At 40.3% G+C, this 16,312-nt stretch overlaps 1 protein-coding gene across 1 annotated transcript in view; it reads right to left on the bottom strand.

Annotated features, from left to right (window-relative positions):
- Positions 1–14,608, bottom strand: part of EPC1 (enhancer of polycomb homolog 1) — a 331,961-nt gene extending 317,353 nt beyond the window's left edge. Inside the window, exon 1 of the mRNA XM_070944627.1 lies at positions 14,531–14,608. The gene's annotated coding sequence lies outside the window, so the exon portion shown is untranslated. The remainder of the gene's footprint in view (positions 1–14,530) is intronic.
- Positions 14,609–16,312: the final 1,704 nt, after the last annotated feature.

Genomic DNA, 16,312 nt, shown 5'->3' with positions numbered 1-16,312 from the left:
TTATCAATACTATTAGGGCCCGTTGAAGAAGCCAGTTGAGACCAAGGCGTTTGTAACACATCAGAAAAAAGTTGAGGACAAGGAATGAAGTCCCTGCCCGGCTTGGAAGATGAAAACAAAGCCTCGTGGGGGGCCGACGTAGACGCAGCCTCAGACGGTGTAGTGGTCGAAGCAGACATATTCGTGATTTGACGCGCTTTGTGAAGGAGGGATTTAAATAAGGAGGGCCTGAAAAGGCCAGCAAACGCAGGAACGTCCGGTGTCAGGCCTTCATCTTCTGAAAATTCCATTTCGTCCATTGCATCATCCCCTTGATCAGATTCCTCCGAAGATTCGGGTGCGAAGCGGTGAGAAGACTTTGAAGGAGGCAGGGTAGGAGGTTGAGACACCTGTGGGGGGGGGGGCGCCTGAGCTTGTAGACCGGGCGGCTGTTGGATTCCCGCGGCCAGTAGTGAGGACAGGGCATTCGATAGTAAGAGTTGCAAGTCCACCTGGGAAGACACTAACTGGCCATCAGCTCCACGCAGACCAGCGGCGGTTGGTGTGAAAGTCGCCTCGGGGCGAGATGTAGAAGCAGAAACAGGCGGAAGTAGACCAACCGATGAAACGTCCAGCAGAGAAATAGAAGCTCCCTTGGACAGTCGTCCCGAAGTACCTGGCCGTATTGGACCAGTTGTAGAGTCTCGAGTTGGAGAAGGAGGGGCTTGGCCGGTGGCAAAAACAGAAGCCAAGGTGGCCTGTCTGGCCTTGTCATATTGGCGCTCAAGGGCCTTGTGGCGTCGTTGAGCATCCTTATCCGCCGCCACCGACGACCTATGTTGACGGGAGTCCTCAGAGGCAGAAGCCAATCTGCCACGTGATTTAGATTTGTGTTTGGCCGGAGCCCTAGGTGGACTAGGCTCATGCTCCAGGTCAGAGGATAGGTAAGCATCCGCCATTCTTTTTTTGTTTGTTCTTTTTTTTTTTTGAAAAATATTAGGAATTCAAAACAACCAACTGTAAAAATCCTGAACTATATACAATGAGACACCAATAAGGCCACGGGCAATTGAAACAGTCCAGCCAAATTCCAAAAAAGGGAAAAGAAGGCAATAGGGAAAAAAGCCCCAAACGCAGTGGGATAGCTGGAGGTTGCCACAAATTGCTAAGGATGAGAATGAGTGCTCACCCGAAGAAAGCAAGGCACAGAACACAAAGGCAACGCAAACAATAGCGACCCGACAGAAAAACGGGTGACTCAAGGCTGCTCGTCAGATAAAGGGGCCCGTTGTAGCGGTTTTGGCGCCAAACACAACAAAATGGCGGCCGCGAGATCGTAATAAAATGGCCGCCAGTGCTGGCAAGGGCGAAAAGAGGAAGCCCCGATGCCAAATTTCACTAGGTGCCGCCCGAGGGACGGGCACCAGCAAAGCTCACCACCGTCGGAAGGTCAGCGCTCCAGGATGGTCAGGTGCCGCTTCTGATAGAACGCCTGCTGGCTGGAGCGGTAAACTTGAAAAGGCAGATAAATGGAGCTCCGTGCCCACTAGCAGTAGCGGTGGAAGTAATCAAAACGTCAGAGCCCGCAGGGCGAACCATGCGAAGAGCTCCGGAGCCGCCCTAGGAGAGCCGAAAACAAGGTTCGTTGAAAGAAATTGGTGTGGGGGGGGGAAAGCGGCAAACGCGAAACCCCACGCCACACACCGGCGGCTGTAGAAAGGACAGGGTACCGCCCCGAAGGGTCGGAAACCCGAGCTGCGTTTAACAGACGATAAGGATCCCGGCGGAAGGCGGGCTGGTTCTCCGAGCCCCACTCACACGCCCTGCAGCACACAGATAAGGCTCTCACCGAGAATGAAAAACTAAGAAAAAATAAATTAAAAACCTAACGCAATGAAGCTAAAACCACCTCAAAAAATCCAGCACGAAGAAAAAACACACCAGTCAGTCAGCGACTGAGTGAAAAGACTGGTGCATCATGGGAAAGTGGGGCGTGGCCACAGCACGAAGACACAATTTTAAAGATGTCACCCAGTCAAAAGAGAAGCGATGAGGAAGGAACCCAGAGGTGGATTGCAGGAGCAGAGTGCTGGAAAACAGGGACTTCCGGTTTGGCGTCACGGCGAGACAGTCGGGGAAATAGCTGGCTCTGATGAGCCCCGCAAAAACCCCGGCTGCCAAACCGCCGTTGATGGGTCTTCAGACCAAACCCGTCTTGCAGGGACGGGGGGGAGAAGAGGGGCGCCTCGGACGACCGAGAGGAACAGGCAAGTTCCTCGGAGGTTGGAGGGAACCCTCTGTGAGGCGGCGGTGGGGGGCGGCAGTCATGGCGGCTGCCATGAAGCTGGGACAAACCGAAAAAAGAAATGTGCAGGAGGAAGAAGTAAAGAATGATGTACTTTGAAGCTGGGTGAGTGACACCGACCTTGGCGAGAAACAACATCAGAGTATGAATTTTTACTAATAAGACCCCTAGCCTTAAACAGCGGCTATGGATTTGTGGGGCAAGAAGATCTAGTAAAGGAATTACAGGAGGCAAAGACCCTTTAAGGAATCTATCTTAGTATAGACTAATTTGGAACAATCGACTATTGAAACATGCTAGAAAAATTGGAGGAAATTTTTTTAAACTGGAACTGATTTGATCTTTGGAGAAAGAAAAAAGAAAAAACGATAAACAGGGATTTAACACCTTTAAATTTAGAAGAAGAGAGACAAAGGGATGGTTACATAATTACAACAAAATGGAGATTGCCGTGACTAAGTGAAAGTGTGGACTGCAGAGATTCGACTTCCGTTTGAAAAAGAAACAATGTGATTTGTCATTTATTTTGGATTACTTTGAAAACAACCAAGGGCTTTTGAATTTTGGAGAATCCTGTTCTGTCTATGGGTGGTTTTATTGGTGGAAAGAAAGAAGAAATATAATGGAACTATTAAAAAAGTGAAACTAACTGGCGTAGGAACAAAAGAAGTTAAATGGCGCAGGAACAAAAGAAGGGAAGCTGACGGACTTTGCATGGAATAGTTATAACAAGAGAATTAAAAAGACCTATAGCTGTGATGGCGAACCTATGGCACGGGTGCCACAGATGGCACGCGGAGCCATATTGGTGGGCACACGAGTGTTGCCCTAGCTCAGCTCCAGCGCGCATGCGTGCACCAGCCAACTGATTTTCAGGCCTTCCGGTCCCACCGGAAATCAGGAAACTGGCTGTTTCTGGCCTCCGGGAAGGCCTCCGGGGGGGATGGGGAAGGCTCTTTTTGCCCTCCCCAGGCTCCTAGAAAGCCTCTGGAGCCTGGGGTGGGGGGGAAATGGGCCTACCGGGCCCACCGGGCCATCACGTGCCAAAAGCAGGGGGAAGTGTGGGGGGGTCACGTGCGCATGCGTGGGAGGGCAGGGCGCATTGAATTATGGATGTTGGCACACGCACCTGCAACCCCCCACCCTCCCCCCGCTTTTGGCACGCGATGGCAAAAAGGTTAGCCATCACTGACCTATAGTGTTTCAAATTTGGCAACATTGAATTAAATGGAATACTTATGGACAGATAAGGAAATGCTATAAAATAAAATATATTTGGTTGTGAAATAAGAACATAAAACAGTTTGATTAAAAATGAAAATGTAATGCTTAAATATTTAAATGAATTTTGAACATATACAGGTGTTTATAGAGTAATAAAGATGGAAAATAAAACAAGGTAATTAAAATAGAAAATCAATGTAAAGGTGGATAAAAATGATATAATGTATGTTGGAAATGGTTAGTATTCTGAACCACGCTGGGAATCACCCAGGAAGAGATGTACAGCCAAAATAAGATATGCTGGGAATCAGCCAAACAATAGTTGGAGATGTGGAGATTATGCTGGAAATCAGCCAAAACAAAATATGCTGGAAATCAGCTAAACAATACTTGGAGGAGAGGAGGAGAATATGGTGGAAACACCCAAAATAAAATATGCTGGGAATCAGCCAAAACAAAATATGCTGGAAATCAGCTAAATTTATCAGGTCCGCCTGATTCGCCAGTTGCGTCCCTTTCTGGATCGGGACTCGTTAAATATGGTCACTCATGCTCTCGTTACTTCCCGCTTGGACTACTGCAATGCTCTCTACATGGGGCTCCCCTTGAGGAGCACCCGGAGGCTCCAGCTGGTCCAGAATGCGGCCACGCGGGTGGTGATGGGAGCGATGTGGCGCTCCCATGTGACCCCCCTCCTGCGCGAGCTGCACTGGCTCCCGGTGGTCTTCCGGGTGCGCTTCAAGGTTTTGGTTACCACCTTTAGAGCGCTCCATGGCATCGGACCGGGATATTTACGAGACCGCCTTCTGCTACCAATAGCCTCTCACCGACCAGTACGCTCCCATAGAGAGGGGCTCCTCAGGGTGCCGTCGGCCAAACAGTGTCGACTGGCGGCCCCCAGGGGGAGAGCCTTCTCTGTGGGGGCACCTACCATCTGGAACGAGCTCCCCCCAGAGATACGGAGGATCCCGGACCTGCGCACGTTTCGCCGTGCTCTCAAAACTTTTCTATTTCAGCAGGCTGGCCTGGCCTAACTCTCCTCTTTTAAATTTTTTAATTCGTGATTTTATAAATTGGGTGTTTTAATCTGTGTTTCGGCCAAAATATTTAATAATTTTAAGGGATTTTTAATATTTGTATTATCTGTATTTTATCTTGGCTGTTCACCGCCCTGAGTCCTTCGGGAGTAGGGCAGTATAGAAATTTGATTAATAATAATAATAATAAAAATAAATAATAGTTGGAGGTGAGGAGGAGAATATGCTGGAAATCAGCCAAAATAAAATATACTGCAAACCAGCTAAACAATAGATGTAGGTGTGGAGGAAAATATGCTGTGAATCAGCTAAAATATAAAATGGTTGGAAATTAGATAAAATAATAGATGGGGGTGAAAAAAGAATATGTTGGAAAAATAATTCAAATGAAGCGAAATGAGTATGAAATGATTCTGTATAAAATGAAAAGTGTAATAGATGATAAATTTTAAAAAAATAGGTGTAAATTAATAGAGTTTAAGATTAAAGGATTTGATGAAATGGGTCCAAGGACTAAGGAATATAGATAGAAATTTGATTTATAAATTGAAATAAAAATAGAGTTGTGCCTATTTGGAAATTAAGATTTGTGATGAGATAATAGTAAGGTAATATTTAGATTAAGAGGTTAAAAAATTTGTTAAAAATTGGTGTTTTGATTTATATGTTAAAAGGTGTAATAGAGGAAATTTGGGGAAGAGCTAGATAGAATTTTGATTAATAACTGGAATTAAAAATGATGTGTTTATTTGGAAATTAAGATTTGTGGCGATACAATAGAATGGTAAATACCTAGATTAAGATATTAGAATTTTTTGTTAAAATTTGTGTTTTGATTTTTATCTTAAAAGATGTAACGGAGGAAATTTGGGATACAGCCTGTCAAAGACGTGTAAGCGATTGTACCTATTTATGACCGAATCAAGACTTTGTTCTTAAAAGATGTATTTTATGTTTATGTTTTTTAAAAAAATAAAAAATATTTTCAAAAAAAAAACCTCTGAAACAGTCAAATACATTCTACAATATGGCATTTACTCTGTAAATAAATGTTACTTCAGTTTCAAGAAAGAACTAGTTTGGAAGGAGATGTTTAATGTCAGTTTTAGTATTTTTCTACATACACATCTTCTGTTTAAAAGTGTGTTCTATATAAGTTACATAAATTATTCAAAGAACTTCACACTAACTACAGTAAGAAAAAGAAAAATAATTCATTCCTTCACTATACTTTAATAGATTAATTAACCTGTTGCATTTTCCCAGATATTGTGATCATTTCAAACTATAAGGTAAGCACTTTCATTTTATGAATGAATGAAGCCTTTTTGCATCTTTTTGTCTATACTGTGTAAATTTACAAATGTTTGCAGGAAACAGGTATTTAATTCTTAATACATGTATATAAGTAAGTATATGAGGTGTCCTTGGTGCTCTCTGAGCTTGTTTTCTTGCAGACGTTTCATTACCCTAACTATGGTAGGTAACATCATCAATGCTAGTCATCACTAGCATTGATGATGTTACCTAGTTAGGGTAATGAAACGTCTGCAAGAAAACAAGCTCAGAGAGCACCAAGGACCCCTTATTTCAACCCTGAACTACAAATATTCTCCTTTATAAGTATGTATATATGGTGCATATGTAATGTACTCAAAATAGGTGAAAAAACTATTTTGAGTACATTACAATTTTAAAGTTTATATATTTGTCATTTTCAGTTTTATTTCCATTCTTAATTAAAACATGCACTAGCTACAGGACATTTTAAAAATACATACTTTTTTAAAAAAAGGCCAGTCCCAAACTGTTATTTGCTGTTTTTTACTCTTTTTAAACAAAAAAGAAACGTTTAAGACTGTGCAATACAGAAATAGTTAACATTCATTCATTGGACATTCACCCTGGAAGCTACAAGTAGGACGCCATTTGCATGAGCTGTCAATTTGGAACAATCTTCTGAATGCGAAAGTCAACTTACGTTGCTCTTTGATTGCCATCTAGTGGTTAATTCTGGGATTTAATCCACAACTATCTTGATCCTCTTTTCTCTTTGAGAAATTATTTATTGTGTTTGCTCTGATAATTATTATTATCCACGGGTCATTATTATTGAGCATTTGATAGATATTAAATGAGAATTGTTAATTATTAATTTATTATTTACCTCTTAATTGTAAAACTAAAACTACAGCTTATTTGCCTTAACTAATTGCACTACTTATTATTTTGAAAATTATATCAAAGATAGATAGATAGATAGATAGACTTATTTATTTTATTTATTTATTAATTTTATTTCTATACCGCCCTTCTCCCGAAGGACTCAGGGCGGTATACAGCCTAATTAAAAGCACAAAGACAGACAAAATTTAAAAATAATTAAAATTATTAAATAATTGGCTCAATTATAAAACCCCAAAATTTAAAATCCCATATTTAAAACCAATTAAAATCTTTACATTGATAGCCTGGCCTGGCGGAACAACAAGGTTTTGAGGGCACAGCGAAATACACAGAGATCGGAGATCTTACGCATTTCTGGGGGCAGTTCATTCCAAAGGGCATTCCAAAATAACTTGTAAAGTTATTAATTGCTTATCCACCAATTGATTGTAAAACTACAGTTTATTTGTCCTAAGTAATTGCTCTTCATATTTATTATACTAAAGATAGATAGACCTTAGAGTTATTGATTTCAATTCAGTTTCTAATTGAAGGATTGGTTAAGTAGTGTAATTATTGTTAGAGAAACCTATTTGGTTGATTAATCTATACTTTAGTAGGAAAAATTTTGAGATAAAGTAGTTTTATTACCACGAAACTGAACGATATTGACAAACATGGCAGTGCATGATTGAGTGGAGAGATCTGTTAGGCCTATCCAAAATGGCTACGACCACGACAATACTTAAGAAGAAGACACTTACATCTTCCTCCTCCCGCTCTCCGATAACAATTCCACAGATGTTAAGAAAATCAGCAGAAGATGTCTCACCCTCTGGTAAATCCCCAGCCATATCCCGAGAACTGCAAGACATTCTTAAGTCTATACAGGACACAGTACTTAAGAATCAAGATACGTTAGTTAATAATCAAGAAAGTACTTCTAAAGTACTTGAGGAATTAAAATCAGATGTGGCAACTTTAACAAATGAGACAAGGCAATTCCACACAAGATTTGAAGAGATCCAGAATACCTTAATCAATCATGAAGAGCGACTACAAACTATTGAGGTGAAAACAGCCAAAACGGATAATAGATTAGAAAAAATGGATTCTCACTACACTATGATCAATAAAAAGATGTAAAATGAGATAGTGCTGCTTGAGATGGACAGATCTGGGTATTTTCTACGTTTCCAGAATGTGGTGGAGGAAAAGGAAGAATGTCTCAATAAAGTGATGGGAGAAATAATTGTGGGAATTTTAGGACGGGATCAACTTGACGTAATGAGGGATGTTGATGAAATTTACCGCATTTACACCAGTTACGCCAGGCGTCATAACCTCCCGAGAGATCCACATTTGTTTCTTTAAGAAGACAGTTCGGGAGGAAGTACTACAGAAAACCAGGGACCAGTCATTCACTTACAGAGGGAAGCGTATTATAGTACTACCGCAACTACCAAGACATGTGCGGGACTCTAGAAGACAATTCAACTTTCTTACAACAACCCAGGCTCAAGGTTGACTCAGCCTTCCATCCTTTCTAAGGTAGGTAAAATGAGGACCCGGTTTGTGGGGGCAATAAGCTGACTTTGTATAAAATATACAAAAGTATGAAGGCTATTGCTTAACGCCTTGTAAGCCGCCCTGAGTCTCCAGAGAAGGGCGGCATATAAATCAAAAAAAATTTTTTTAAGAAAATACGGAATTCAGTATCGCTGGTTACTGCCAGAGGGGTTATCTTTTACATGGCAGAGTCAGAGGATTAGACTTGAGACCCCACAAGACGCACAGGAATTTTATGAATCTCAATTCACTCTTTTTGATCGAGAGAGTGAAGGGGAACCAGAGAGTAGGAGTGCGGAGGATATTATACAGGAGACAAGGATGGAAAGACAGGGCGAACAGGAGAAGAAGACAAACGGAAAGGAAAAGGTTGGGGATGGACTTGGATTGCAGGTGGAAACTAGATCACGAAAACAGAAAGCCACAGGTAAGTGAGGATATGGAAGAGGGGCTGCACCTGGTCTAAACGCCCCAAATAAAAGAAAGAAAGTTTGGCTCAACCTACAAAAACAAAATTACAATTTAATTTGTCTACAAGAAACCCACATATGTAAAAACCAGCAGAGGGTGTTAGTTTGTCCCAAACTTGGGAAACTGTATGTATCCCTGGCCGACCAGAAAAAACGAGGTATTGTGGTGTATGACCACAAAGGATTAGTGACTCAACAATTATACGCAGACAAAGAGGGAAGAATATTGTGTTTGGGGATTAAAATAGGTCTAAAACTGGCTCTACTAGTAATTATCTACGCCCCCAATACTGATAAAAATTTTTTTTAAAAAAAATTGTGTAAGCAGATAGCTGATCTTGATTATGAAAATGTATGTATTTTGGGAGATTTTAATAATAATAATAATAATAATAATAATAATAATAATAATAATAATAATAATAATAATAATAATTTTATTTCTATACTGCCCTTCTCCCGAAGGACTCAGGGCGGTGTACAGCCAATTTAAAAACACAAGACACAACAATGATTAAAAATTAAAATGATTAAATAAATTTGGCCGGATTAAAACCCCAAAAATTTAAAATACCCCAATTAAAATTATTATGTTGATAGCCTGGCCTGGCGGAACAACAGGGTCTTCAATGCGCAACGAAACACCCAGAGGTCGGAGATCTTACGTATTTCTGGGGGCAGTTCATTCCACAGGGCTGGGGCTCCCACAGAGAAGGCCCTCCCCCTGGGTGTCGCCAGCCGACATAACTTGGCTGATGGCTGATGGCACCCTGAGGAGACCCTCTCTGTGGGAGCGGACTGGCCGGTGGGAGGCTATTGGTGGCAGAAGACAGTCTCAAAGGTACCCGGGTCCTATGCCATGGAGTGCTTTAAAGGTGGTAACCAACACCTTGAATCGCACCCGGAAGACCACTGGGAGCCAGTGCAGCTCGCGCAGGAGGGGTGTCATGCGGGCACAACGGGTTGCACCCATAACCACCCGCGCGGCCGCATTCTGGACCAGTTGGAGCCTCCGAGTGCTCTTCGGAGGCAATCTCCTAATGCAATCTCCGACGTAGGTAAGGATTATGAACCAGGGAGGGGATCCCAAAAATATGCAAAAGGACAGAGAAAAACACTACCAAAAACTTGGGACAAATTGGCAACTGAAGTAGAACTGTCAGATGTATGGCGAGATCTACATCCTAAAGAAAAACTATATACTTACTTCTCCCCCAGGCATCGGTCGTGGTCACGGATTGACATGTTTTGGTCAACATCAGAGATTAAAGAAATAATTAAAGAATTGGAGATAGGTACGAATGTATGGGCAGACCACCATCCTATAATAATCAAATGGGCAGGGGTTAAAAAAAAAAGACCGAGATGGTCCATGAGAGCTGAATTAATGAAGGATGAGGATTTTGTTAATATGATAAAAATGGAATTACAATTTTTTTTTATGGAAAACAAAAGAGAGGACACTTCTTTACAAAATACTTGGGACACTGCTAAGGCCGTAGTGCGAGGATTGGCAATAAAATACTCCGCCTGCAAGTGGAAAGAAGAAAGGTCAAAGAGGGTGGAGCTAATATCAGAGTTAGAAAAAGTGGAAGAGGTGTTGCGATTAGACCCACAAAATCTTAAATCCAAAGAGAAAATAGAATTAATTAGACATGAGATATCATTAATAAACCAAAAGGAGTTGGCAGACAAAATTAGGAAAAGCAAACAAAGACAATTTGAACATGCGAACAAAGCTGGGAAATGGTTAAGTTATAGACTAAAAAAAGAGGCAGAAGCAAGAAAAATAGAATACCTACAGGATAAAAATGGAAATTTGGCAGTTAATAGGGATCAAAAAGTAAAAATAGCCCGGGAATTTTACGGTGCCCTATATGGAGAAGAAAGATGTCAAGAAAATAAACTTGGGGAATATCTCCAGAAACTTCAATTGGAACCGATCCCCGACTCTTTTAAACACACTTTAAATAAAGAGATTACTATTGGCGAAATTGAAAGAGCTATTAAGAAGCAAGCAGGGGGAAAAACCCCTGGGCCTGATGGTCTCCCAAGTGAACTATACAAAAGTATTATTGACTTGCTGAGTCCTCAACTAAAGGAGGTATTTAACGAGGCCTTAACAGATGCCAAGATACCTCAATCCTGGAGGGCAGCTTATATTTCATTGATCTCAAAGCCCAACTCGGACCAATCACTAATTCAGAACTACAGACCAATCTCGCTCTTAAATGTCGATTATAAGATCTTTACGACAGTACTAGCAGAAAGACTCAAAATATTTCTTTCCCACTTCATCCATCAGGACCGAAATGGCTTTCTACCTTATAGACAACTTCGAGATAACGTAAGAGTAATTTTAAATGCAATGGAGTATTATGAAAGGTATTCAGACAAAGATATGGCAATGGTATTCGTAGACGCCCAAAAGGCCTTTGATAGGGTCAACTGGAGTTTTATTACACAACAATTAAAAATTATGGAATTTGGCTCTAAATTTATAAATGCAATTCAGGCTATATATACTAAACAGTCGGCTAGGTTGCTATTTAATGGAACAATCTCCGATGAGATTAAAATCACCAAAGGTACTAGACAGGGTTGCCCTCTCTCACCGTTATTATTTGTTTTAACTTTGGAACCACTTCTCAATATAATCAGGCAAGATAAGGATATTAGAGGCCTGAGGATTAAGGGAGAAGAATACAAGCTCCAAGCGTTCGCTGACGATCTTGTATTCATCTTGGAAGACCCCCTAACTTCAGGTCCGATACTGCTAAGGAGAATTGAAGAATATGGAGAAGTTGCGGGATTAAAAATTAACAAAGATAAAACTAAAATGATATCCAAAAACTTAACAGAGGATAAAAAAAATAAGGTGCAGGAAGCTATGGGACTTAAATTTACTAAGAAGGTAAAATATCTAGGGATTTGGATGACAAACAAATGCTCTAATATTAAAGAGACCAATCACTTCAAACTATTGGCTGATACAGTAGAGGACCTAGATAGATGGAAGAATATACAGCTTTCACTTTTGGGCAGGGTTGCTGCAATCAAAGCCCATATCCTCCCACGGTGGATTTTTCTATTTCAAACGGCTCCTGTAAATTTGGATAAAAATTTCTTCAGAAAATTGGAACAGGCAATAAGCAAATTTATCTGGCAAGGGAAAAAACCATGAATTAAGAGAAAAATGTTACAGGAACACAAAACGAGGGGGGGCTTGGGGCTCCCAAATTGGGAGTTGTATTACCAAGCCTCATCCCTTCTTTGGATAAGAGACTGGGTATCCCTTTCGAGGAAACGCATATTAACGATTGAGGGATTTGATCTTCACTAAGGCTGGCACTCAGCTTTGTGGGGACAACAAGGAAAACAATCTAAATATTTTACTAACCACTATATTAGAAGAATTTTAATAAAAATATGGGAAAAGATGAAGAAACAAACTTAAACCCAAGTTCCTAAATGGGTGGTCCCACTGGAGATAGCAACCTACCCGACGGTTTATAATATAAAAAAAAATTGGACCTACAACATCCTGATGGATGGAGGACGGAACTTAATATCAAGAAAGGAACTCCAAGTAAAAGGAATAGATATAGATTGGTGGTCATATGCCCAAATTCAAGCTAGATTCAGAAAAGACAAACAAGAGTATGGTATTTACCAAACGACACAACCGTTAGATAGACTCCTTCTGGGTGTTGAAACAAAATTTATATCTAAGACCTAAAATCTTTTGTTATCAAGTTATACAGCTGAGGAGATAGTAAAAGATACGATGATTGCCTGGGGAAGAAACTTAGGAAGACCGATACAACTTGAAGAATGGCAGGGAATATGGAATAGATCAATGAAATTGACATTATCAGCGGCATTTAAGGAGAACTTTTATAAAATGATCTATAGGTGGTACCTCCCACCAGATAGGATAACTAAAATGTTCCCTGGATCCTCGGATAAATGTTGGAAGTGCAATTCGGCCAGGGGTACTTTCTTTCACCAGTGGTGGACCTGCCCTCAGATCAGGAAATTTTGGGAAAAGATTCAAAAATGGTTGAATGAGATAATAGGTGCAAGTTTCCCCCTAACTCCAGATTCTTACTTACTTGGAATCAAACTAAAAGACGTGGGCAGACAAGACTGGCATTTATTCATCCATATTACAACAGCTGCGAGAATGGCACTTGCCCAACATTGGAAAAATGTAAATACACCATCAGATCAATTTATAATAAACAAGATATTGAACTGTGCCGAACTGGACAAATTAACGTATATCCTAAGAGACAAAAAAGAATCCATTACAGCAATTGGGAACGCTGGTATTTATGGTTAAGGAAGTGGACAAATATAGAATAAATAACATAGTATTAAATATATACTTAATTATAATGAGATAGTGTTTAGTATTTAAAATAGTCAACGCTAATTGAACAAAAGGATTTACCGGGATGTAACTATGAATAAGTATTTGGGGGTTCGATACGACCCCCGGTTTGTCCTTCTCTGTGGTTGTCTTTATGTGTTGTGTTGTATACCCATATATAATTTATATTTGTTCAAAAATTACACTATGTTTTTTATCTGTAAATAATTAATAAAGATCTATTTAAAAAAAAAGACTGTGCCAAGTATTAGGAAAAACACTTATCTGATAATGAATCTATAGCACAATTAAAAAATCACTTTCTACAGAGAATATAAAATTGGTTTTAGCTACTAGAAAATATTTTCAAGAGAAAAGCATGAATAAAGAATGGATTAGTTCTCCACATATCTTAGATGTTTTTAAAGCAAGTAACAAAAATTCAAACCCTGCCTCTAGTCTCACAGAACAACAAAGGACTGTGATGACACCTCTGTACACTGAACTTCAAGTATATTGGTTATTGCATATATTGTACATGATCCAAACTATAATACATGTATTAATATTTAAAGCTGTATTTGTTGGAGGGGGGGGAAGTATGATACAATTGATAAAATCTTGCCCCACCTTACTCAACCCCCCTCTTTTCTTGGTAAAACGACCATAAATTGTTTAGGAGCACCACAGCGCCACCAACACAGATCAATACAAACAAAAAAGATTTCCCACTATGTACAAATAAAGAAGCCTAGAAAAATGCCCAAAATTACAAAATGTCTCCTAAATGAACATTCTCAAAAGAAGAACACGACACCTAAATGAAGTACCGTCATTCATATTCTTTAAATAAGGAAGGCTTTAAGACAAGTGACCAAAAAGGAACTGATTGGTGAATAAAAAGACTTAATGTTTACTAATAGACATAACTTAATATAAACCCTGTTATATCAATCTCCTCCATTACACGAAGGGTAGTTTTCTTGGGTAGTTTTCAACAACCAAATCCAAGGAACCTTTCCACAATTAATCTCAAACTCAAATAAACTGAAACACGTTTCTTTATCAATGTACTTTGTTCCTCTCTTGTAAATACATATGTTCTGCTCCGGACACAATTATCCTCCCTGGAGACTCCAACTCCACCTTGAAAAAATCTGCGTTTTTCGCAGTTCCATAAAAGACTCAAGTACAAGGGTCTAATTTATTTACCATAAAGACAGTAACACAATTGTTCAAAATAAATCAAAACTCAAATCAAACAACGTTCGTCATAATTAAAAGCGCTCAATGTCTCAAAGAAAAAATAAGTCTATTTGATTCATGCATGTAAGAAATATTTCGACATTTTTATGCGTGTTTTTGGATATTTGTGTGTATCTGTGAGACGGATTAGAAAATTTACCTCGAAAGAAAGCAGCCAGCTGCGTCTTCACGATTGTAATAAAATAGTCTGTGTACAGTTTCTCGCTTGCAGACAATCAGCTCCACGCAACGAAAGAATCCTCCAACATATTTAAAATATTTGCAAATGAAAACACAGTATCTTTCCCCTGGTCGGCAGTTGCTTCCGATGGATTTTTTCTCCATATCTGACCGGGGAGGGGGGGGATTCGAGTAAACCTGAGATATATTCAAAGATTAAAAGCAAAGGCAGCAAGGAGCCAGAAGACTCTGGGATTAACAACTTTGTAATGGCAAACAAGCGTCTTCTGATTGGTTAGGAGGGCAGTGTCCCTACACAGTCTGCACTATTCCCTGCCCCCCCCCCCCTTCTGCAGCCTGGAAAAATGCAGAAATGCATCATGGCATTTTATACAGTCTTTTAAAACACACCCCAACGCAGCCAACCACCAAATGTCCAGGCTTCATATTTGGGGATCCTACCGAAGAAGAGCTCAAAAGGTTTTCTAAATCTCATACAGATTATCAACTGTCCTTGGTCTGCGGGAGGGAGGGGGATAGAGAAAAGTGCAAGCTCGTGGACAAACACACACTCGAGTCCACCAGTTTTCATACAAGGATTTTTGTTTTTGTATTCCCACCTTGAAAAATTCTTTACCTATTATGCTCAACTAAGAGACGCATTCATTAACCTTGCTGCCTCCCCCACCCATTGTCTATAAACGCCTGGTGATCCCACAAAATACTTTGCAGAAAGGTACACCTCCTTAAAAAAACCTGGTTAGGCTTGAAACAAAATCTAGAACATTGAGAGATTACCCAAGGAGCAAGAATGGCTTTGTTTTCATTTTTTCCCCTCACCAAACGTTGTACTGTACTTACCGTCATAGAGAGAACTAAAGATATTAATTTCAACAGATACTTCCTTTGTAATGGGCATGGTTCTTCCACAAAGTCTATTTAACAAACCCTCCTTATACTGACTGACAGAATTCAACCATGCTACCCACAAACCAAAGGGCTGTGGCACAGTTCTTTTGAATCCTTCCACTGTACCTCTCCCCCCCCCCCCCCCGGCTTCTTGCGGCCTCTGGGAAGGGGCAGAAATCCCAAAGAAATCAGAACCTTAAATACAATGGAGGTTCGAACTTCTCTTGTCATTGGAAGGGCGAGGGACTCTCACAAAGCCTTGCCCTATCTGCAAAGAACCTATTTTTTGCCTTTCTTCAAAAACAGCCATCAATCATTAGAACTCTACAGGCTCTGTAATTTGAATTTCCTGCTTTACATATGTATAAGGTCTTTCACCTACCTTGGCTGGCTTTTCAATTAAGAGTGCTGGGAAACTTGATGCCTTCGGTCACCATTTGTGAGCTGAATCAGGTACCGGTAGTCCTTGATTTACAACCTCAGTTGAGCCTAAAATTTCTGTTGTTAAGCAAGACATTTGTTAAGTGAATGTCCTGTTTTACGACCTTTCTTGCGATAGCTGTTAAGTGAATCACTGTAGTTAAGTTAGTAACAAGGTTGTTAAGTGAGTCTGGCTTCCCCATTGACTTTGCTTGTCAGAAGGTCTCAAAAGGCCTGGGACATGATCCTGGGACACTGCAACCATCATAAATATTAATTAGTTGCTAAGCAACTGAATTTTGATCATGTGATGGTCGTAAGTGTGAAATACGGTCATAAGTCACTTTTGTTAGTGCCGTTGTAACTTCGAACTGATACAAAATGAACTGTGTAAGTCGAGGACTACCTGTACTCAGTTGCTGTAGGAGATGGT

The sequence above is a fragment of the Pituophis catenifer genome, unplaced genomic scaffold (genome assembly GCF_029215685.1).
Source record: "Pituophis catenifer annectens isolate HBS135680 unplaced genomic scaffold, rPitCat1.0.hap2 SCAF_5, whole genome shotgun sequence".
NCBI lineage: Eukaryota > Metazoa > Chordata > Lepidosauria > Squamata > Colubridae > Pituophis > Pituophis catenifer.
The sequence above is the reverse complement of the archived record's forward strand: the minus strand, read 5'-3'. Positions and strand labels throughout refer to the sequence as shown.